A 25,946-nucleotide genomic window follows, 5' to 3' on the forward strand; every position below is an offset into this window, starting at 1 on the left:
TTTCTGTCCAGAATTTGTAGTGGTGTTTAAGAGCATCATAAGGACCGGAAACTCCTTTGTTATTTCCCTTTAAGAGCCTACTCTCACCTGCTGACTTGTAGGTTCTGGATGCAGTGTTTGAGAACGCCAACTTGCACTGATTAGCCATCTCAGGAGACAGTTTGGACAAAAATTCCTCCTGAGCCTCCGTAAATCCGCCTCCCACTGAACCTAATCTAGTCCTTTGGGGATAGCGTCTGTCTTGGGCATTTGGGCAAAGTTGGTAATGGTGGCTCGGAATATTTTGGTCATCGCAGTCATAATTTTTGCACAGAAAAGTTGTCTTGCAGTACTGGCTAGAATCATGAATTTCCAGGCACTCGTCACAAGCTCCCAGTTTTTCCACAGCATCTTGCTTCTTGGACAGGGACAAAGTCTTGAATTTATTACAAAAGTACAGTTTTCTTTTATGTTTTGGGTCGCCACAGACTACGCAACCTTCTTGCTCACCAGTCTTCGTGGCCCTGGTCCTGGCGTGTCTGTGTTCTGCCCTGGATTCTCTCCCACTAGGCTCGTCATCCTGGAGCTGTTCCAGGCGCTCGAAGACAGCCTCCTGTTCTTTGAGGAAAAAGAGGAGAAGATCAAACCGCTTTTTTGGGTCCTCGGCATCTCGATCTGCGGCATACAGCAACCAGTCTCTCTTTAGTGTATCTGGCAGCTTTGATTCAATACAATTCAAAGTAATGGGGTTCTTGAGCGCACTGACCTCTCGCAATTCTGTTAGATCGTACAAAGCCTTCTCTACAGCATGGATGAGTTGTATAATTTTCCGGGGCTGGAGGCCTCTAACAGGTTGTAGGGCTTGCAACTCTTCAATTATCTCTAATACAATGAAAGGTTTATTGCCATAGCGATTATCTAAAACACGAAAGATCTCACTGGCTGAGCTGTAGGTGGAGAGGTGGAGTCCTTGGGTGATCTTTCCATCTAGGCTGTCCAGCAGTTGGAACTTTTTTACCTCCTTGGATCCCGTTGGCTCCCCCTGGCTTTGCAACGCTTCCCATTCCCTTTTCCAGCAGTAGTAGTCCCTCTTGATGCCGGTAAACTTGGGCAGGGCTGTGGCCTTCAATTTAATGGCAGGCACAGGATGGCTGTTGGATAGTACCAGTTGTGGTTGGGTTTTGGACTCTTCGGCCTTGGCCTGGATGAATGAGGCTTTCCTCGACACCAGCTTGGGGAGGTAAAACATGAGTTCTCGCAGACGATCTTTAAAGACTGCTACCTCTGCAGGCGGGGCGCAGAACCGCCATTGGTCATATGCTTCTTTTGCTGCTTTAATTAAAGTCTCCAAATGGACCAGCTTGAAGTCATACGCTTCCAGGTCTGCACTAGTCTGGACCCCTTTCACCTGCTCGCACTCCAACTCTGCAATGTATAGAGCTGCGCTCAGCTTCTCTTCCCCATATTTGCCCCAGAGAGTCTTTTGAATACAGTCCTTAATTTCTTTCAGCCTCTCCTCACATTCTTTCACAGCTTTTGTGATGTCGGCTCGATACTGCGCTGCCTGTGCCTTTTCCTCTGCAGATCCTGCATTGCACAGGGCAGCTTCCATATCTTCATTTGCCTCCAGCACTAAAGTGGCTTGTTGTGAGATCTTCTTATGGCTGTCCCGTAACTCCTGCTCCGACATTTCAGCATGGTCTCGGACTATGCTGTTGGCGAGGCGTGTAAACAGTCTTTTAACATTAGCCCTCTCAACTTTAAGGTGCTCCAATGACTTTGTTTCAGCCATCTTGTTTTTGGAGCGGGGGTGCACTTCTTTTGGATGATGACCACGGCAGATTGATGGTCTCCAGTGTTGATCGCGGACGCTGTCGTCTCTCCACAGCAGCTCCACTGACCTGTGGTTTTTCACTGTCAAGTCTTTTAGCTCTAGCTGTGCATTTCCCAGACTTGAAGAGGACGGGTTTTCGACATTAAAAACTGGATTCCACTCGGACCATTTTAATTGTCACTTTTTTTTTTCCGGTTGGGGTCAGGTGAAAAACCTTTAACAAAAAGGTAAACCCAGTGTAAGTTAAACAAATACAGTCCTTTTACAGAAAATCCATAGGCAGAAAAGCGTGCAGGTTAGTATTTAGGCAATGTATTTACCATTTGTTTTTATGTAAATCACCTCCTATGAATTCGTAAGGTTTACATTTTAACTTTTGTACCAGTGATTTTAACTGTTTACATTCTAGATTACATTTATTTCATAAGTATTTCAAACAAATGCACAATTAGCTTTAAGTTGCTTACTTTTAATATTTACAGTTTAAACATTAAGAAAGTGACTGTACTAAACACAATGAAAACATATATACAAACATCTTATTAGGCTTTAAATGTGCAGCAGTGCAAGTCTCGTTTACCAACAAGCAGCAGTGGGGTAAAGATCACAGCGTGATCTAGTGCTTACCAGCTGTCTGTCCAGTGTTTAGAACCCGATCCTGCACAGCAATGTTTAGAGAGTTTGTGTCTTCGTTGGCGCTTTGAATGTCCTGCTTCTGCTGCCGTGGTGACCTGTCTGCTCCCCAGTGCACAACAATGGGACGCGCGCACCTTTTAAATCAGTCCGGGAGCACCTCGTTGATTAGTGAATTGGTACCACCTGCGTGCCGGTGGGGAAGGCGGGGCAACGTCAGGTCGACGAAACACAAACATAGACTGGACTTTCTTCTGCAGCTCCAGCGCTCCATTTGAGCTTCACCTTTTTATTACTGATGTAGAAAAAACAGCGTGGTTCAAACTCTGATACACAGCCCAGCATTGTCTCACGGATCATTGCACTTTTTAGAAAAAGAAAAACTCTTTGGAGCCAGGCTTTTCAGCAGTTTAAACCAGGAGCAAAACCACATGAATCCTGTTTCCAAAGTGTCTTTTGGAGTTTGTTGCTGATTCACAGTGAGCTGATGGGGGAGGGGTGATACTGTGTGTGTGAATGAGAACAGAGGGAGGGGGAGGGTCACACCAGGTCAAACTACATTTAGTGTTTTACACAGTAATGTGAGTGACACAACATGTGGAGATAATATTTCAGTTATTCTGTTTATGACCTTGTTCAACAATGCTAAGGTTAATTTGATCCCAGACACTAAACTATGCACAATTTGTTCCGAGACCCAAGGACAGTGTCTCAGCTGCCTCAGTATTGAATGTTAACTATTTGAATGACTATGTGCGTGAATGCAGCATGTCGCCTCTATCTCTGACTTTGTGCTCTCCTTATTGTTGCTCGTGTTAATAAATCTGGCTCTGGACACGATCCGCTTCTCTCCGGGAGTTTTTTGCTCATATTTTAAACTTCCACAGACACTAACTCCTGTTTCTGTCTGCAGAGAAATGGACCCAGCTCAGCCTCTGCAGACTCCCCGCACACAGGGAAAGACATACAGCTGTGAGCAGTGTGGGAAAGGATTTACTACATCAGGCAATCTTAAACAACACATGAGGATCCACACTGGAGAGAGGCCATACAGATGTGAGCAGTGTGAGAAGACCTTTAGTCGATCATCTAGCCTCAAAGACCACATGAAGATACATGCTGGGGAAAAGGAATACAGCTGCGATGAGTGTGGGAAGTCATTTAATCAGCTCTCAGTTCTCAGGAAACACAAGAGAGTCCATGATGGACTAAAGCTGTACAGTTGTGAGCAGTGTGGGAAGACCTTTACTCACTCATCACACCTAAAAACACACATGAGGATCCACACTGGGGAGAAGCCCTTTGAGTGTGGCCTGTGTGGACATGTGTTTACTGAGTCTGCAGTTCTGAAAATTCACATGAGAATCCACACTGGAGAGAGGCCCTACAGCTGTGAGCAGTGTGAGAAGACCTTTACTGTGTCATCTAGCCTCAAAAACCACAGGAAGATACATGCTGGGGAAAAGGAATACAGCTGTGATGAGTGTGGGAAGTCATTTAATCAACTCTCAGTTCTCAGGCGACACAAGAGAGTCCATGATGGACTAAAGCCGTACAAGTGTGGTCAGTGTGGGAAAAGATTCAGTTGGTCACAGCATCTTGAACGTCACATGAGGATCCACACTGGAGTTAGGCCATACAGATGTGAGCAGTGTGAGAAGACCTTTACTGTGTCATCACACCTAAAAAACCACATGAAGAGGATCCACGCTGGAGAGGAACAGCTGTGATGAGTTTGTTTCAGATCTTTTCAGATCAAATGTGCTTCATGACATGAACATGTCTGTGTCGTTCACAGAGACTTATGTTTTACAAATACTGATGCTGATGTTTTTAAGGGAGGTCATAGAATGTAAATCTTCATCTAAATCTTCCTGATGTAAATCGTGTCTTCATTGCCTTGTGCCTTGTGCTGTTTTCCTCATGTGTTTTTTCATTCCTGTTTGTGTCGTTCACAGAGACTTATTGAGTCGACTGTTTTTCAAACTCATGTTTCAGACTCGCTGATGTTTTAGTGTTTAGTGAATGTAAAGCTTTTCACTGATTTGACACTTTTTAACCTCTTAACCCCCACCTGAACATTTTCTCCAGTTCCTCATTACACAAATCTAGAAGCTTCTTGACTGGAGTTTACAGCCTATGAATAGACCAGTGTGACCCCTCATTTGAAAGCTAAGACCTACAAACGTTGTCATCACATTTTTCTTGTATTTTGGCGATTTTTTTAGTCACATTTTTGTATCTTTTTGGTTTTGTTTCTGACGCTTTTTTGTTGCTTTTTCATGACTTTTTGTCCTCCATTTTGTTGCGTCTTTGTAACTTTTTTGTTGCTTTTTCAGCGCCTTAATTTTGTCGTTCTTAGAATAAAATATTAGGGCTGCAACGATTAATCGATAAAATCGATTAACTCGATTAGTAAAATGCTTCGAACATTATTTTCCCGCTTCGATTATTCGCTTTATTAATATTTCTCATTAAAACCGCATGAAACGGGGCCGCCTACGCGCCCGGAACCGTAAGTGGCGCTTGTTTCCGCACGGCCGCTTCTGAAGAGCACAGCTCTATGGTTGTAAACAACAGAGCGGAGCTCGCTGTGCTAAACTTCGTAGCCGGGCAGAGCCAGGTAGCGGAGCAGAGAACCAGGCTGTTGTAATCATCAAAACACGTCTCAAACAAGAAGAAACTCCGCAACGAGAGGCGAAGACGGGACGGAGGCGAACGAGGCGAAAGGACACGGCCCCTCCGCTACCGCCACAACAATACTGACAACTGCATCAGCGATGATTTACCATCAGGACCATCTACACTTTCATCCACTGTTGCTTCAAAGTGTGACATAAGGTATGACGGCGAACTTATCTCTTCCCCCCCTCACCAAACAGACTTTTACATCCTACTGTATCTACTTCTCTGTTGCTGCAAAGTTTTTTGCGCTAAATATCTTTACGCTGTAGTTACGATTTAAATTAAGATAAATAAATCCACAGATCTAAATAGAGTGACCACCTGTCCCTCTTTTGACTGTCCTGCAGAGCCATGTCGTTCTCTGTTCCTTCATGCTTCACATGTTCCACTTTTTTATTGTAGCCTAACTCATGATTTTTTTGATGATCATTATTTTTTACATCCAATTGCTTTGTAATATATCTGTTGCTCAGTGTTATATAAGTTGCAATAATAAAAAGGTGTTTTTTAGTGGGATTAAAATGCCTGATCTATAAAAAATAATAATAATAATTTCTCTGTCCTTCAAAGTTCTGCCAAATTGTCCCACTGGTCTGTTTAAACTATTTGAGGTGGTCACACTATTTTAAAAGCAGAATAAAACTCCAGCACAGTCATACTGTCTTATCCGTACTTTAAAGTTTTGCAAATTGACACGTTGATCCCTGCTATAGCAATACTATGACAAAAATAATTAAAATGCTTCTCCTCTTTTAGGAAACTCCTCTGTTTGAGATCCCGGCAAAGAAATCAGTCACCTGAGCTTCAGCAGAACTTTTTAAGATTCTGTCTCCAATCAGGACCTACTTCACCTGAATAAGAATAAAAGTACTGATTTAAAAGACACTCTGAAGCTGCTCTCTCTCCTCATCATGGACATACGGACAGGTGTCTCTTTATGAGAGTGAAATGTTGCTGCTTTTGGGACAAACTGATAAGAAATTAAGAATAAATAAATGCTGTTTCTAGCAGAAAAATCCTTTGTTTAAAACTGTTTTTTATTATCCGATTAATCGATGTAAATAATCGATAGATTAATCGATTACTAAAATAATCGATAGTTGCAGCCCTAGTGTTATATGTGGCGAAGTAGGCGGAGAGTGAGTGCGCGCTGGAAGAGCCTGTGCCGTAACAACGCGTTGATTAATCAGTGAAACAACACTACGCACCTTGCGTAGTTTGCGTATAGGAAGAACCGGCTCTGAGCGCTGGTATAACTTTTTGGCTGAAGTGCGGACGTGATGGGATATTGTAGCGAGGCTCAAGACTTTTAATCAAATACTTAAAACCAGCGCCTTCAACAACTGCAGCTTCAATAGCGTCCGTGCGGAAACTCGCGTAGGAACTTTGTTCCGCGGCACTTAATATGACGCTAATAATAAATTTACATTATTTAATGAAAATAATACACCGAAACGGTACGCAAGTGGACCGAACCGAACAGGCCGAACCGAAGCGGTTCAATACATCCCCGTGAACCGTTACACCCTTATAGTGCTTTACTACAAAACGACAGGAATCCTGTTTCCAAAGTGTCTTTTGGAGTTTGTTGCTGATTCACAGTGAGCTGATGGGGGAGGGGTGATACTGTGTGTGTGAATGAGAACAGAGGGAGGGGGAGGGTCACACCAGGTCAAACTACATTTAGTGTTTTACACAATAATGTGAGTGACACAGACACTAACTCCTGTTTCTGTCTGCAGAGAAATGGACCCAGCTCAGCCTCTGCAGACTCCCCGCACACAGGGAAAGACATACAGCTGTGAGCAGTGTGGTAAAGGATTTACTATATCAGACAATTTTAAAAAGCACATGAGAATCCACACTGGAGAGAGGCCATACAGCTGTGAGCAGTGTGAGAAGACCTTTACTCAGTCATCACACCTCAAAAGACACATGAGGATCCACACTGGGGAAAAGCCCTTTGAGTGTGGCCTGTGTGGACATGTGTTTGCTGAGTCTGCACGTCTTAAAATTCACATGAGAATCCACACTGGAGAGAAGCCATACAGATGTGATCAGTGTGACAAGACCTTTGCTCAGTCATCCAGCCTCAAAAGTCACATGAAGATACATGCTGGGGAAAAGGAATACCGCTGTGATGAGTGTGGGAAGACCTTTAATCAGCTCCCAGGTCTCAGGCAACACAAGAGAGTCCATGATGGACTAAAGCCCTACGAGTGTGAGCAGTGTGGGAAAAGATTCAGTTGGTCACAGCATCTTGAATGTCACATAAGGATCCACACTGGAGTTAGGCCATACAGATGTGAGCAGTGTGAGAAGACCTTTACTTTGTCATCACACCTAAAGAAGCACATGAAGAGGATCCACACTGGAGAGGAACAGCTGTGATGAGTTTGTTTCAGATCTTTTCAGATCAAATGTGCTTCATGACATGAACATGTCTGTGTCGTTCACAGAGACTTATGTTTTACAAATACTGATGCTGATGTTTTTAAGGGAGGTCATAGAATGTAAATCTTCATCTAAACTTTATTTTCACAAATATGTGATAATCTCAGTCTGACCTTCAGAAGTGCAGGACCAGAGTGTTGCGTGTGCGCAGTGGAAATGTTACAAGCCCAAAAAGGAAAAGGAAATATTCATTTTATTTTGTTAAATGATGAAGTCATTTTTATATCGTTTCTGTCACATTTTTGTTGTTTTTTCATTGGGTTTTTCGGCGCCTTCAGTTTTTCTTCATTATAAAACTTTGTCTTTGTTATAATAAAATATTGGTTTTCAAAGACTTTCAATCAGTTTTGTATCATTTTGTGAAAAGACGTCAATGGACTTTTCAATTTAAACATTTTAGTTTAGTTTTAATTCTAGTCTTTGAATGAAAATGTTTTTAATTTTACTCAAGATTTACTCAATCATTGTTTATATTTTTAGTCTTTATATTCTGCTCTCATTGATTGACTGCGGAATTCTTCCGCAGTCAATTATTGGTTTTCATGTTCTTTATTATTATTCCTCTTCCATCTTTTTCCCGATTTTCTAGAGCTTTCAGCACCTTCATGCTTTGTGCAATTTATGCAAGTTATGCATCAAAATGTTCCGCATGTTGAGGAGAAGGGTGCTATTACTTTTGGGACTTCTGCAACTTACGGTTTTTCCGCAATCGGCCAAAATGTCGGAGATTTTTCCCATTGACTTATAACGGGGCTGCCGCAAATCCATGCTTTTCTGCACTTTTTTATGCATTTTATGCAATTTCTGCACTTTGTGCATGTTCAGCTTCTGCAACTTGTGGGTTTTGAGAAAAAATTGGCCTTCTGCAGTTTTCCAGTTTTTTTATATGAGAGTTTGAAATGTTTGCATTAGTGTGTATGTGCGAATCCAGCCAATGGGGAGACTCCAGGCCTTTCAGCCATTTGTGCAGCTTCTGCCAATCAAGCACTGAGGCCATTTCAACAGTTTGACCAGTTTATGGAATATAAAAGTTTATGCAATATTAATAATTTATGCAAAGTAACCACTTTATGGGATTTAACCAGTTAATGCATTTTAAAGCGTTTATGCAACTGACGAGTTTATGCCATTTAGGACTTTTGAATTTTAAAGAGTTTATGCAATTTACATAATTTATGCAAATTACCCCATGCATGCATTTTACCAGTTTATGCAGTTTATACAGTTCACGCAACATGACATTTTATGCATTTTACCAGTTTATGCAAATTAGATTATGCAAATTAAGCAATTTATGCAATTTGTTTCTGCATTCGCTTCCCGCAATTCCGCAGTCAATCGCAATGGCGCAGCCATTGCATTTCTAGTTTTACTTGTTTTTGTTTAAACCTTAAACATTTGTTCTTCATTGTGTTTAAGGCGCCTTTATTTACTATTTCACTGATGCTTCATTTCCTGTTTGTTCTGCAAACCCTGAGTTTCTCCATTGTGAGGTCAGTAAAGAATAATCTTATCTATGGAGTTCTGGATTGTGATGGATTCTCTTTGACCGTTAGTTAGCTCCGGTCTCTCCACAGTCGGCTTTGGTCGGCGTTGGTCGACGTTGGTCGACGTTGGTCGACGTTGGTCGTATGTCTTTGGCGTCGGGGGTGGATTTAGGTCAGGTCAAGAAGGTTCGGGCTACAGTATTTACCGTTTCACGACGTCACAAAGAGTATACGGGTCATTCATGACGTGCATGTTTTTATACGAGTGTTAAGGCGAGACACTGCAGGTGAATAGGGAAAAAATGTATATTTACAGATATCAATTTGAAACTTGCTGTAGATCACTGGCATAAATGTGAGAAAAATGTCGTCTGTCACATTATCTTTTCATATAAGAACAAGGTGTTTTATGCCTAAAAATGCCCCAAATTTCCCATCTTTTCGGCGCCGAAATCTGAATAATGGATAGATTCATATTTATGGTTTCATTTTATTGATACATGAGTTACCAAGACTATCTCAGGGGGGATTTTGGATTTCTTGTTTTTTAGTGGAAAAATTTGAAAAATGTAATTTTCGCCTTATTTTTTGACATTCAAAACTCAATAAATGGGGCTTAAGGGATTAAATAATAAAAAATCCCTCTGAAAAAATCTTCCAAATATTGTTCAGTCCAAGGCTGGAAAATGTGAAGTCTTTAGGTCCGACTGACGTGGACATAGTGTCGCCACAATGACAGAAAAATGTGTTTTGAGAAAAAGGCCCTTGAAATTGCATTCTCCCATATAAGTCTATGGGGGAACATTGAATCAGTGCAATATTTAAACATGTTTTTGTGAAGATTAGGGATATTTTCTGTTTCCGGGTGAAGCTTGTATGTTCAGAGACCGATTTGGCCCAAAACCTGAAAACTGAAAAAATTGAGTTTTGCCTGTAGTGTCTCCCCTTAAATTTTTTTTTTTTAAAGAACACGTACACACATCGTAGTACTAGATAATTGAGGGGAAGACGGGGGTTTGGAGTTTTTATTTATTTTATTTAAAAATAATAATAATAATAATAAATAATAATAATAATACCTTTTATATTTGTACCTCGGGGTGGGCAGTGATTTTATGAAAATAAATAAATAAATTTGGATCTTCACAAAGAAAAAAAAAACGTGAAATAAAATATATATACATATATATATATTTTTTTTTTCTTTTTGACAATTTTTTTTTTTTTTTCACTACATGCTTGGAAAACTGCAGATAATTATCTTAAAAAAAAAAAAAAAATGTCGTCCACTCTGCCAGTCTAACTGTTTTACTGAGATAATTTTTTTTGTTATCGCGAGAAATGTTGAACCTCATGTTGCCCTGACCGTGAGTTTCACTCGCTCTACACTTCTCACCCGCGACCGCCACGCACACACGGTCGGTGCTCCTCGGTTCTGGGTAAGTTGTATCGTTCTTTCGTACGCTTTTAAACTTAATGAAGATGAAGAAAATCCATAATTTCATGACCTAATTACGAAGTACCAAGTCGTTGGTTTGGAAAGTTATGCGTCATTTGTGGAGCAAGTGGGCTGCTCTGAATTGAGTTAGCCTAGCATTTGCTAACTTACGTTTTTCATTTTATTCAGTGGACCGCACCGCTATGGAGGGCTCATTTCTATTTGCTCTAAGAGAACGTGGCATACCAGAGGAGAACCTTCAGAAGATGCTTACTGACAAGGTATGTGGGTTCGAAGACGAAATGGTTACTGTCAACGCGATTGTACAGTTTGTAACAGTACTTTTAATTAGTACTTGAGCTAGCCTGACAAGACGTGTGTTTTTTGTTTTTTTTAGGTGGATCAAGATGTCATCGAAATTATGGATTAGGAAACATTGTCAAAATATATACCACATTTTGGTGATCGTGTGTTTGCCAAAAATTGGACTGGGTCATAAACAGCAGAAGAGGGAAGGCGGTCTGAGAGAAAGAAAAAACGAATAGAACGCATTAGAGCAAAAATGAAAGTTCCAGGTAACGACCATGTTGCAAGAGCAGTTAGGTCAGGGTCTGAGCACAGGAATGCACTGACAAAATCAAGAAAAGTTGAACTAGGATGGATGCATTACCAAGAAAGTCGTTTCAAGCCGGTCAGGCAACCATGCGGTGGAGGCACTAGAGAAATCCTTGTCAAAAATAGTGACCCTATTGAGAAAGTTCTTCTAAACGGCCTGAACATATTTTTTGCAAATGGAAAATCACCAAAAGGGACGTTGGAAGACTTCAACTTTACTGTCCGTTTAACTGGTTCAGATGAGCCTTTAGATGAAAAAGTAACAGTTGGAGAGTTATATGACCGTACCTTCCAGAAAGTCCTTAGATTGAACATATGTTCCATGAAGAAGTCACGAACAATGCAGAACCAAACATGGGCAAGAAATCCATCCCTTAACAACGAATGTCATTGCTCCAGTAGTTTCCCATTTACAGACTATCCTTTGCAAAGCCCAGCCACTGTCATCCACAACACTGTTAGTCCTGAGCTGCCTGGATTGCCTGTACAACCAACTATAAGCACCTCCCTTGATAATGATGAAGTTATTGTATTTGGTGATGATGGCAACATTATCTTTGAGGTTGTTTGTGATACGCCGATTTATCCACCTCTCCAAGCTACCCAGGGGGCATCTGATGACATTGTTGAGATTATAGATTTCAACCTTCCTCATGTCCACAACATCCTTGAAACCAACTGTGACACAGACCCAGATACAGGCACGCAAAGACATTCACAACTAGGCTCCCAGACCCTGCCACAATCACGCCCACAGATAGTGCCCCAACCACGCCCTTTGCCACAGACACGCCCACAGACATGGCCACAACCAGACCCCCAGAGTCTGCTACAACCAGGCCCCCAGACTCCATCGCAGCCAGGCCCCCAGACTCCGTCGCAGCCAGGCCCCCAGACTCCATCACGGCCAGGCCCCCAGACTCCATCACGGCCAGGCCCCCAGACTCCATCGCAGCCAAGCCCCCAGACTCCATCGCAGCCAGGCCCCCAGACTCCATCGCAGCCAAGCCCCCAGACTCCATCACGGCCAGGCCCCCAGACTCCGTCGCAGCCAAGCCCCCAGACTCCATCACGGCCAGGCCCCCAGACTCCATCGCAGCCAAGCCCCCAGACTCCATCATGGCCAGGCCCCCAGACTCCGTCGCAGCCAGGCCCCCAGACTCCATCACGGCCAGGCCCCCAGACTCCATCGCAGCCAGGCCCCCAGACTCCATCGCAGCCAAGCCCCCAGACTCCATCACGGCCAGGCCCCCAGACTCCATCGCAGCCAGGCCCCCAGACTCCGTCGCAGCCAAGCCCCCAGACTCCATCACGGCCAGGCCCCCAGACTCCATCGCAACCAGGCCCCCAGACTCCGTCGGTGCCACCTTCAATGGCCCCTGTTGTCAGTGCGTTTATGACCCTACTCGCATTGCGTTACCGCATTGATTTCAATTAAGATGAACTAGAGCCGCCACACTGAGTTGTGCGTAACGCGCGCCATGGGAAACGCACACATCACATTCCTCAAACTTGCAAATTGCGTCTTGTGCGTTGCCCCTGGCACACGTTACGCACAGCTCCATGTGGCTGCTCCAATTCCTTCAATTAAATCTATGTCAAAACGCGTTAGAAAAAAAAAGAGCAATGCAAAAAGACCTCAGACACACTGGCCACGTTTTCTGCTTATGGCCCTGTTCTGCGAAAACGCATCACCTTTTTGACGCAGAATCAATGGTGGATTGAAACGGTCACACTGAGCTGTGCGCGCCAGGGGGCAACGCAAGACGCATTCCTCAAAATAGAACCAATCCTATTTTTCCATGCGTGCGTTAAGCGTTGTGCGATACGTCGCCTATGTGTTCGGACCCTACCGCAGAGCAGGGGGCCACACCGCCGGCGTGCGAAGCGCTGCGCTGCTGGCGTCAGCTGAGTTTTTACTTAGCTTTTATTGAAGCGGATTGGAAGTGGCCACACTGTCCGCACATGCTGCGCGCTAGTGGCGCCACGCGTTTAGAAGATAGAATCAATCCTATTTTTGGAGGCGTGCGTCAAGCACAGGCATTTATTTGACAGGAAGCCTCTTCTTAAAATCTTCTTAAATTTGATAAACAGATCAATGGCATTTTAAAATCAGGTTTTTATCATCTTCGTCTTTTATCCAAAGTTAAGCCGTTTTTATTTTTTAATCTTTTTGAGCAAGTCGTGCACGCTTTTATTTCAAGCCGTCTGGACGACTGCAACGCACTTTACTCGGGCATCAGCCATAAAGCACTTTCCCGCTTGCAGTTAGTCCAGAACTCCGCGGCAAGACTTTTAACAGGGACCAAAAAACGTGAACATATCACCCCAATCCTCGCGTCTTTGCACTGGCTCCCTGTTCATTTTAGAATTGATTTTAAAATTGTGTTGTTTGTTTTTAAAGCTCTAAATGGACTGGCCCTGCAGTATATCACAGACCTCATCAAAATGTACCGCCCCCCACGCGCTTTGAGGTCTGAGGGCCAGCTCCAGCTCGTGGTTCCGAAGACAAACCAGAGGGGACAGAGCGTTCGCCGTTGTCGGCCCTAAGCTGTGCAACGCTCTGCCCCTTCACGTCCGTACGGCCCCCACCGCGGAGTGTTTTAAATCTCATCTTAAGACTCACTTTTATTCTCTGGCTTTTAGCACCGCGTAAGTTGTGTGGTCCCCTGTGTCTTTTTATTATTATTATTATTTAGTTTTTTATATTTTATTTTTTTATTGAGTTTTATTCTTATTTATAGTTTTTAATGTGTTTTTATTTATATTTATTCTTTTAAACTGTTTTATTCATATTCATTGTTTTACACTCATTTAGCGGTAGAGCTCATTTGCATTGTTTTGGTTTTATTGATTTTGTTGCATGTGCAGCACTTTGGAAACGTTTTGTTGTTTAAATGTGCTATATAAATAAAGTGGATTGGATTGGATTGGATTCTCCTTTGTGGCGCGGCAGAACGCTGCTGATGCTTGTGTGGCCACTGTTGCGTCATCGCCCCACTTTGTTCACGAACGCAAGCAACGTGTTGCTTCGCTTGCAGGCGGTGTGGCCCCCGTGTCAGAAACGCACAGAAAGCGTGGCCTGGCCAGTGTGTCTCGGGTCTTAGTAAGCAACTGTCATGGATCTATTATGGTGACTGCAAGACATGCTGTATGGACGAGTATTTGTTATAATCTGAGCCAGCCCCTTGCTCGTGAAAGGGTTTTGGAAGCTAAACCAATAACAGTGTCGTCAGGACGCACAGACCAACCACCCCAGCCCCCCCAAAACCTATTGGGTTGCTAGATTATGGGCCTACCTGGATAAGGTCAAGAAAGCAGAATTGAATAAGTCCCTTGTCGATCATGTCTCCGTTAAAGTCGCCCGTTGATTGGAACTCCAGAAACAAATCTCTCCAGAAGTCAGCGTTCTGTCTGCGGTAGATCCCCCACCAACTTTCAATCCGTTAATTTGCCGTACTTCTTCCCTGAAGCACGCAAGGGCCGTGCACTGTTGCATTCTCATCCTCGCGCAGAAGATGTTGCAGTCGGTTGACAACTACATTCTCGGTCCCAAAGTCAGATCTCATTATTTTGGGACAACCACCTTGCTCGTTAACAGCATTGACAAAATATGCGGCAATGACTTACTGTTGGTGTAATTTGCTTGCATCCAGATAATAAAGCGCGAAAAGCCATCGATGCATCCATTAATACCGATGCCAAAAGGGCTTAGTTTATCATATGAGTCCATGTGCCACATGAAATTTGGGCCGGGACTGCTGTAGAACCTTCTCCTGAGTCTCCTGGCTCTTCTTTGTGCAACACCATCTGGATCCAAAGTCAATTGCACCTCACGCACTTCGTTTCTTATGACCCGCAGCCCGGCTGATCTGCACCTCTCAGTCATCATTCTGTATCCATGAAGGCGACCAGGGCCACGAAGCTGCTCAGAGATGAAATCAACTAGGACCTCTGGATCAGTGAGATTGCGCCGGCGATACAGCTGAAGCCTCGCTAGACGTCTTCTTAGATGACGGACGCTTATTTGTACGCCATCTATTGCCAAGCACAGTGCGATTTCGGCCTGTGTCAAACCTTGGTTGAAGAGATATGTAACCCGCTGATCAATTGCTTGGGCCTCCATTCTTTGCTTCACTGCAGTTTGACTGGTTTACCTTGTAGTTTCCAGGTAATGGCCATCTGCACCTTGGGGAAAAGTTAATATATATATATATATATATATATTTTTTTTAAAATCTTTTTTACTACTGAAAAAAAAACTTGCAGCGAGATAATAATAATAATTATTTTAAGATAATTATCTGGAGAATGTGGTGAAAGAAAAAATAATAATATTAAAAAAAGATATGTAGATTTTTTTTATTCTTATTTATTTATTTTAAATCACTCCCCACTCCGAGGTACGGAAATAAAATGCATTATTGTTATTTATTATTATTATTATTATTATTATTATTATTATTATTATTATTATTATTATTATTTTTATTTTAAAAATAAATAAATAAATAAAAATTCATTAAATAAATAAAACTTTTTTCCCCCCCTTCCTCCCCTCAATTATCTTTTTAGCACATTATACATTTTTCTCCCTAGGCTACTCTACTGCCCCGTAGTACTACGATGTGTGTACATGTTCGTTTTTTTATGTATATAAAATAAAATTGAAATAAGTCAATTTTTTCCAAGAAAAAAAAAATGCTTGTACATTATTTACATCTTATTCTATGTCCTTTCAGGGCTTCCGTATTACACACATTTTCAAGACATTTCAATAATATATATTTTGAATGTTTTCACACCTCAAACCCCTGAAATGTCAGGTGGTGCAACCGTCCGAGCAAACGATTAGACTAATAAAGCTTCTGAAAATGGTATTTTCAGGGTAACAAATGAAAAATAAAACATCAGGGCATAATTGTGTATTAAATATCTTTCAAATAAGCCTCATTTGTGAATATTAATAGTTATAAAGGTTTTGAGAAAACTAAACCCTTTTGTTCTGACAGTTTGTAATGTTAAAATATCAGGGGGGCACAACCGTAAGAACAGGGCTTTTATTTTGAAATAAAGAAACAGCAAACAGGAAATGAGCTCAGCCACAAGAACAAGTGTCTTTATGTCTGAGTGAAAAGACACTTATAAGAAAAAGTCCTGTTAACATTCTCACCTGACAAAACAAAGTCTCAGCTTGTGCACGTCGTAACTAAAGTGAAAGTGTTTTTGTGTTTTTTGTTCTTTTATTTGTCGGTTTGATGGTGGTGCGAGCGCTTCAACTGTTTGACTGATTATTGTTTGTATCTGACTGTATATGAGGTTTTTCACAAACGTCTCTGTTAATGTAATCAATCATGCACTTACAAATGACAGAGCAGCAACTAAAGATTGGTTTTGACTTTGAAAAAATAAAAAGTACAGATGCCTCATTACAATTTTACCGGGGCAGAAATACGGTCAAATATGATAAATCTACTTCAAGAATAACAGTATCTTAGAAAAGTTACTGAAGTGCGTGTCTTTGTATGAAATGTATGATGTATGTAAGGTTTGGGGATGATCTATGTCGGTATAGCCTGTGTGTCCTATTATGTTTAGTAAAAAAATCAAATAAACTGAGCTTTTCTCCGACTCAAAGGTAAAATGTCCCACTTTGGGTGTCAGGTGGTACAACCTGTAAATATCAGAAAAAATATGTATTATACATTTTTTAAATTTGTTTTAAAAGTAAATGTATGCCCATGCTAACAAATGCTAAAGCTAATATAAGAGTCCAGTTTCATTGTTTTTTACATGAAACTTCTGTACAGAAATAAAGCCTGATGTTTGTATTTCCTGTTTATGGGACACATTAAAATGTAGAAAATTATGTTTTGTTGATTTAAATGTAAATTTCTGCAGTAAATGTGGCAGTGATTTTGCCCAGAGGAAAAGTTTTTTTTAATATAATTTTTAACGTCATTGAAATTATTTTTTTATACACACTGTTAGAAAACATCCTAAAATGTCTGCAAATGGTTAATTTATGTATTTATGTGGTTTAGTTTTGACACAATAACCACCAAAAAGCAGAAAGTGTCTGACTTTACAGACAATCTCAAACGTGTCATCCCGCCCTTGTCCAGCAGAGGCCGCTGCTCTCTGGGTCAGCGCGGCCTGGGCGGAAGTCACAACTTTTTTTTTTTTTTTTTTTTTTTACACATTTGTGCGGAGTTGGAGCGTGGATGTTTTAGAATCTGGAGTGACTGCGCGCGCCCGGGGGTGAGAGACAAAGAAAAACAAATACCGTAAAATAACGCGAGAAACAGCGGTAAAAGTCACCCGTTTGTCGCACGCGGAGGCAGCTGTGATGCTAGCGGTGCTCAGGGCTAACGCTAACTCCGCTTTGCTGCGACATTAATCACACTTTTGGGCTGAAACTGAAGCGAGGATGAACCATATGAGGTAAACTAGTGAGTTTGTGTTTGCAAATTGAAACAAAGCTATTTCCACTCATTCAAGGGCGCTGATTTAAATTGCCCATATAAGGTAAACTAGTTTCATAAAAGGCCAATGTTACACTCGCATTTCCTCTTTTGTGTTCATACATTTGTTGTAGATGTGGATGATCATAAGGAGGCCTCGCTCCTTTAGGCAATAAGAAAGAATGTTTGGGAAAACTTGTGAAATCAAACTTTCAAACTTGAGCTGTAGATACTGACACAAACATGAGGGGAAATATATAGTTTTATTGAATGTTTTCACATCAAAATCAGGCCTGTAGCTCCGAGTAGAGAGGGCCAACATTGTGGATGTTTTCTGTGAACAAGTCATGATAGAGCCTGGTTACATTTGTGCAGAGAAAACTTCCTTTGAATCTGTTGAATCTGCAACTATTGACTCTCAAAGGCCTGACCAACCAGAGCTTTAGGTGTGTAGCAGGAACAATGAGCTGGAAAGAGGAGGAGGAGGGGGGGCAGCAGAGGTTTCATCCACAGAGGTGAGGGGGGAGGGGCTTTCCACACAGAGCTATAAAAGCCCCCAGTGACTTCCAGCTGGGAGGAAGAGCCACAAAGACTCTGCTGGTTGGGAGGAAACATCCAGGACTCACAGAGCGGCTCCACAGTCTGTGCTGCTGCTGCCCCCCCAGGAGTCTGTCTGCACACAGGTGAGGAGGATCTGCACACAGACACACTCACATCAGCCAGGTCAGGTCAAAGTAAGTTCTAAACTCAAGTCAAGACGTGTTTCACAATCAAACATAGACTGGACTTTCTTCTGCAGCTCCAGCGCTCGGTTTAAGCTTCACCTTTTTATTACTGATGTAGAAAAACCAGCGTGGTTCAAACTCTGATACACAGCCCAGCATTGTCTCACGGATCATTGCACTTTTTAGAAAAAGAAAAACTCTTTGGAGCCAGGCTTTTCAGCAGTTTAAACCAGGAGCAAAACCACAGGAATCCTGTTTCCAAAGTGTCTTTTGGAGTTTGTTGCTGATTCACAGTGAGCTGATGGGGGAGGGGTGATACTGTGTGTGTGAATGAGAACAGAGGGAGGGGGAGGGTCACACCAGGTCAAACGACATTTAGTGTTTTACACAATAATGTGAGTGACACAGACACTAACTCCTGTTTCTGTCTGCAGAGAAATGGACCCAGCTCAGCCTCTGCAGACTCCCCGCACACAAGGAAAGACATACAGCTGTGAGCAGTGTGGAAAAGGATTTACTACATCAGGCAATCTTAAACAACACATGAGGATCCACACTGGAGAGAGGCCATACAGCTGTGAGCAGTGTGAGAAGACCTTTACTCAGTCATCCAGCCTCAAAGACCACATGAAGATACATGCTGGGGAAAAGGAATACAGCTGCGATGAGTGTGGGAAGTCATTTAATCAGCTCTCAGTTCTCAGGCAACACAAGAGAATCCATGATGGACTAAAGCCGTACGAGTGTGAGCAGTGTGAGAAGACCTTTACTCAGTCATCACACCTAAAAACACACATGAGGATCCACACTGGGGAAAAGCCCTTTGAGTGTGGCCTGTGTGGACATGTGTTTACTCAGTCTGTAGGTCTTAAATATCACATGAGTATCCACACTGGAGAGAAGCCATACAGCTGTGAGCAGTGTGACAAGACCTTTGCTCAGTCATCCAGCCTCAAAACCCACATGAAGATACATGCTGGGGAAAAGGAATACAGCTGTGATGAGTGTGGGAAGTCATTTAATCAACTCTCAGGTCTCAGGGGACACAAGAGAGTCCATGATGGACTAAAGCCGTACGAGTGTGAGCAGTGTGGGAAAACATTCAGTCGGTCACAGGATCTTGAATATCACATGAGAATCCACACTGGAGTTAGGCCATACAGATGTGAGCAGTGTGAGAAGACCTTTAGTCGATCATCACACCTTAAAGACCACATGAAGATACATGCTGGGGAAAAGGAATACATATGTGATGAGTGTGGGAAGTCATTTAATCAACTCTCAGTTCTCAGGCGACACAAGAGAGTCCATGATGGACTAAAGCCGTACGAGTGTGGTCAGTGTGGGAAAAGATTCAGTCGGTTGTTTGCTTTTGAATGTCACATAAGGATCCACACTGGAGAGAGGCCATACAGATGTGAGCAGTGTGAGAAGACCTTTACTCAGTCATCCAATCTCAAAAAACACATAAGGATCCACACTGGAGAAAGGCCATACAGGTGTGAGCAGTGTGGGAAGACCTTTACTGTGTCATCACACCTTAAAGACCACATGAAGAGGATCCACACTGGAGAGGAACAGCTGTGAGCAGTGTGAGAAGACCTTTGCTCTGTCATCCAGCCTCAAAACCCACATGAAGATACATGCTGGGGAAAAGGAATACAGCTGTGATGAGTGTGGGAAGTCATTTAATCAACTCTCAGGTCTCAGGGGACACAAGAGAGTCCATGATGGACTAAAGCCGTACGAGTGTGAGCAGTGTGGGAAAACATTCAGTCGGTCACAGGATCTTGAATATCACATGAGAATCCACACTGGAGTTAGGCCATACAGATGTGAGCAGTGTGAGAAGACCTTTAGTCGATCATCACACCTTAAAGACCACATGAAGATACATGCTGGGGAAAAGGAATACATATGTGATGAGTGTGGGAAGTCATTTAATCAACTCTCAGTTCTCAGGCGACACAAGAGAGTCCATGATGGACTAAAGCCGTACGAGTGTGGTCAGTGTGGGAAAAGATTCAGTCGGTTGTTTGCTTTTGAATGTCACATAAGGATCCACACTGGAGAGAGGCCATACAGATGTGAGCAGTGTGAGAAGACCTTTACTCAGTCATCCAATCTCAAAAAACACATAAGGATCCACACTGGAGAAAGGCCATACAGGTGTGAGCAGTGTGGGAAGACCTTTACTGTGTCATCACACCTTAAAGACCACATGAAGAGGATCCACACTGGAGAGGAACAGCTGTGAGCAGTGTGAGAAGACCTTTACTGTGTCATCACACCTAAAGAAGCACATGAAGAGGATCCACACTGGAGAGGAACAGCTGTGATGAGTTTGTTTCAGATCTTTTCAGATCAAATGTGCTTCATGACATGAACATGTCTGTGTCGTTCACAGAGACTTATGTTTTACAAATACTGATGCTGATGTTTTTAAGGGAGGTCATAGAATGTAAATCTTCATCTAAATCTTCCTGATGTAAATAGTGTCTTCATTGCCTTGTGCCTTGTGCTGTTTTCCTCATGTGTTTTTTCATTCCTGTTTGTGTCGTTCACAGAGACTTATTGAGTCGACTGTTTTTCAAACTCATGTTTCAGACTCGCTGATGTTTTAGTGTTTAGTGAATGTAAAGCTTTTCACTGATTTGACACTTTTTAACCTCTTAACCCCCACCTGAACCAACAACATTTTCTCCAGTTCCTCATTACACAAATCTAGAAGCTTCTTGACTGGAGTTTACAGCCTATGAATAGACCAGTGTGACCCCTCATTTGAAAGCTAAGACCTACAAACGTTGTCGTCAGATTTTTGTTTTTTCATTGGGTTTTTCGGCGCCTTCAGTTTTTCTTCATTATAAAACTTTTTTTTTGTCATAATAAAATATTTGTTTTCAAAGATTTTCAATCAGTTTCGTATCATTTTGTTCTTTTATTGTGAAAAGACGTCAATGGACTTTTCATTTTTAAACACTTTAGTTTTAATTCTAGTCTTTGAATGAAAATGTTTTTAATTTTACTCAAGATTTACTCAATTGTTTCCATTTTTAGTCTTTATATTCTGCTCTCATTTTACTTGTTTTTGTTTTTCATTGTGTTTAAGGCGCCTTTATTTACTATTTCACTGATGCTTCATTTCCTGTTTGTTCTGCAAACCCTGAGTTTCTCCATTGTGAGGTCAGTAAAGAATAATCTTATCTATGGAGTTCTGGATTGTGATGGATTCTCTTGGACCGTGAATCGAGGGTGGCGTTGTCGGTTAAGTTTATACCAGATAAACTCCCTTAGTTAGCTCCGGTCTCTCCACAGTCGGCGTTGGTCGGCGTCTAACCGCATTTGTGCAGGTTTATTTTAATATCGTGACTCTTTGTTTTTAAGATTTTAATTTGTAATTATACTGTACTTTTTAACCTCTTAACTTCTCTTTTTGTCATTTTTTATCATTTTTTGTCACATTTTTGTCCTTTTTTATTACTTCATATCACTTTATCAGTATATCACTTTATAACACTTTATATCCCTTTATACCACTTTATATCACTATAACTTTATACCACTTTATATCACTTTATACCACGTTATATCACTTTATATCACTTTATATCACTTTCTATCACTTTATATCACTTTATATCACTATCACTTTATACCACTTTATATCACTTTATATCACTTTATACCACTTTATATCACTTCATATCACTTTATCACTATATCACTTTACATAACTTTACATCACTTTATATCAGTTTATATCACTTTATATCACTTTATATAACTTTATGTCAATTTATATCACTATCACGTTATATCACTTTATATAATTTTATATAACTTTATATCAATTTATATCACTTTATATCACTTCATGACTTTATATCACTTTATCACTATATCACTTTATACCACTTTATATAATTTTATATAACTTTATATCAATTTATATCACTTTATATCACTTCATGACTTTATATCACTTTATATCACTATCACTTTATACCACTTCATGTCAATTTATATCACTTTACATCACTTTACATCAGTTTATATCACTTTACATAACTTTATATCACTTTATCACTTTATATCACTATGTCAATTTATATCACTTTATATCACTATCACTTTATATCACTATGTCAATTTACATCACTTTATATCACATTATATAACTTTATATCACTTTATATCACTTTATCACTTTATATCACTTTATGTCAATTTATATCCCTTTATATCACTTTATATAACTTTATATCACTTTATATCACTTTATATCACTTTATATCACTTTATGTCAATTTATGTCAATTTATATCACTTTATACCACTTTATTAGCCTGGCATCCAGACTAATCTCCGATGTTTATCAATGAATAAACAGGAGACTAGTCTGGCGACCCTGTCGTAGAAAAGCTACTGCTTGAGGCGGGACTAATGTGGGACAACCGAAGCGCAGCAGCCAATGAGAACAGAGCGGATGTGACGACAGAAACAGCGATAAGAAAGTTGTCGTCATTTGGACATTAACAATGGCGCTCCTGCCACACGGAGTTCAGTAAATGACTTCTGTCGTTTATGTCAGAAAAACTTAAGAACACAAGCAAACCGGAGCAGTACGTGAAGTGGCTGCTTGTGTTGAAAAACTACAAAACAAAGGCGCAACAACGTGACGGCCGTTCAGGGAGCTGCTGTGATTGGTCGGTCGGCTCCATATCGCTGCATCACTTCCTTTGAAAGCGCAATGGAGTGTTGCCAGATCCTCTTCTGCAAAGAAGCGGAGTCTGGTTGGCGAGACTACCACTTTATATCACTTTATATCACTTTATATCACTTTATAACTTTATATCACTTTATCACTTTATATCACTTTATATCACTTTATAACTTTATATCACTTTATCACTTTATATCACTTTATCACTTTATCACTTTATATCACTTTATATCACTTTATAACTTTATATCACTTTATATCACTTTATATCACTTTATAACTTTATATCACTTTATCACTTTATCACTTTATATCACTTTATATCAGTTTATAACTTTATATCACTTTCTACCACTTTATTTCACTTTATATAACTTTCTAACTTCATATCACTTTATATCACTTTATATCACTTTATACCACTTTATCACTTTATATCAGTTTATAACTTTATATCACTTTATACCACTTTATATCACTTTATACCACTTTATATCACTTTATACCACTTTATATCACTTTATATCACTTTATATCACTTTATATCACTTTATATCACTTTATATCAGTTTATAACTTTATATCACTTTATATCACTTTCTACCACTTTATATCACTTTATCTCTTTATATCACTTTATACCACTTTATATCATTGTATATCACTTTATATCAGTTAATCACTTTATATCACTTTATACCACTGTATCACTTTATCACTTAATACCACTGTATCACTTTATATCACTATTACTTTATACACCATATGTAAATCCCATCAATTGTTGTCTACCATATTTTACCTCTTATTATCTTATTTATTTGAATATTCCTATGCCGGAAGAAGCACGGAAGAATGCCCCGGAGGTCGCAGGAACGCTCCTGAAGTTTGCAGCAGACTACAGCGAGCATACGTCCAAGCGCCGGAGAGCCTGCTACAAACCAACGCATGAGGCCCGCATCCAAGGTTTTGACGCCTTTCTTCTGTACCCCGCCACTATCAAACTTCAACGGGAAGCGAATCCTTCACCTTCCCGGAGCCAAGTGACGCGGACAAGTTTTTGAGCACCATCGGGAACGTCTGAACAATCTGCGCCCTGTGCGCGCATTTGAAATGGTAAGCGACAGCTAAAATGGAGCATAATGTACTCGTAGAAGCTATAATTCTGCGCTGTTCGCCTTTCTTTTCTTTTGTTGTATCCATATTGTTTCCTCTGAGCCACTCAGTTGGCAATTGACGATTTACGTGTAGTCTAAAGACGACGTATTATTATTTTTTAATTTTTTTCTAACCTAACTGTCACACTATTCAGCTAGTGCTGCCAGAGTGCTTATTTTGTCTGTTATTTTCCTTGGTTTTCGGATTTCATTTCTCTTAGTCTATTTTCTACCTTGATTAAGATTAAATAAATCGTCTACAGTAAATTCACAGTGTCATGCTTGTAAATGTTGAGGGAGAGGAGGGGACTAGGCTTGCCCTATGACAGCTGGCACAACATATGGGGTGGGTTTGATGAGGCAACACTTCTCTTTTTTAAGTACATTATATCATCTTTCTTGTGAGTTATGTTTATTTTTCTCTTTCTTTTCTTTCACTTTTTTTGTTTTTTTGTTTTGTTTTTGTTTTTTTGGCCCTGTCCAGGTCCAGGTCTGTTACTCTGCGCAAATGTTGGTTATTTGGTGCAAAAGGATATGGCATATAGCCTTATATTTATCCAATGGATAGAATTAATGTACTCTCCCTGAATGCCCGCGGCTTGAACTCCCCCCCAAAACGGGTGAGCATATTAGATTTATTGCATAGGAAAAACATTCATTTTGCATTTATACAAGAGACCCACCTCTTAGATTCTGATGTATTTAGATTTCAAAGTAAATACTATAATGTTGTAGCTGCCTCCTCTCACTCTAAAAAGAAGAGAGGTGTTTTGATAGCAATTAAAAGGAACTTATTTTATACAAATCTAGGTACTGGAGGCAGTAAAGATGGTCGCATCACATATTGCAAAATCTTGTATAACGGAATCAAAATAGCTTTAGTGGGTGTATACGCTCCAAACTCATTTGACAAGCAGTTCTATAACATGTTAAACTCTACACTGATGGAGCTTCCAGATTATCAGCTTCTGATTGGGGAGACTTCAATGCCACATGGCTTCATTCCATTGATAGAACAGGGCAAAATGAAAGTAGGGATCAAAAAATTGCTTCTTGCGAACTGCATAAACTAGTAGATGAATATGGCTTGTGCGACACGTGGCGTATCATGAACCCGCAAACCAGAGAGTTTTCATTTTACTCCGCACGCCACAAGAGTTTCTCTAGAATTGATTACATTTTCCTTTCAAAATCCTTATTTTAAACTGTATGTAGTAGTGAAATGATTCCATGTGCATTAACCGATCACAGGGCAGTGCTGAGCTCTTTTTTAATAAAATCAAGCAAACGCAGGCCCCCCCGATGGCGTTTCAACTGCTCACTGTTAAAAAATGACAATTTCATGAAAACTTTATTTGATGAATTGGAGTTTTTTATTTGTGTCAACCAAAAATCGGTGAATGACCCCAGAATACTTTGGGAAGCAGTTAAAGGCTGCATCCGCAATACTGCTGTAAGCTTTGTTTCCCAATTGAACAAAACAAAGAGACTGAAAGTTGAAGAGCTAGAAAGAGACATATCTGCTTTAGAAGAAGAAATGACCAACAAAATAACACCAGAAAACACTAAAAACCGTCAGGAAAAATGTGAACAATTAAGGGATCTGTTACGACAAAAAGCTGAATTTCAAATACAGCGTGTGAGGCAGAAATACTATTTAAATAGTGCAAGACCAACTTTTGGCGCTTAAAATTAGGAGTAATGAACAATTGGCTAATATCTCTGCTCTCACAACGGAAGGGGGTTCTGTGA

The sequence above is a fragment of the Gobius niger genome (genome assembly GCF_951799975.1).
Source record: "Gobius niger genome assembly, chromosome: 7".
Lineage (NCBI taxonomy): Eukaryota > Metazoa > Chordata > Actinopteri > Gobiiformes > Gobiidae > Gobius > Gobius niger.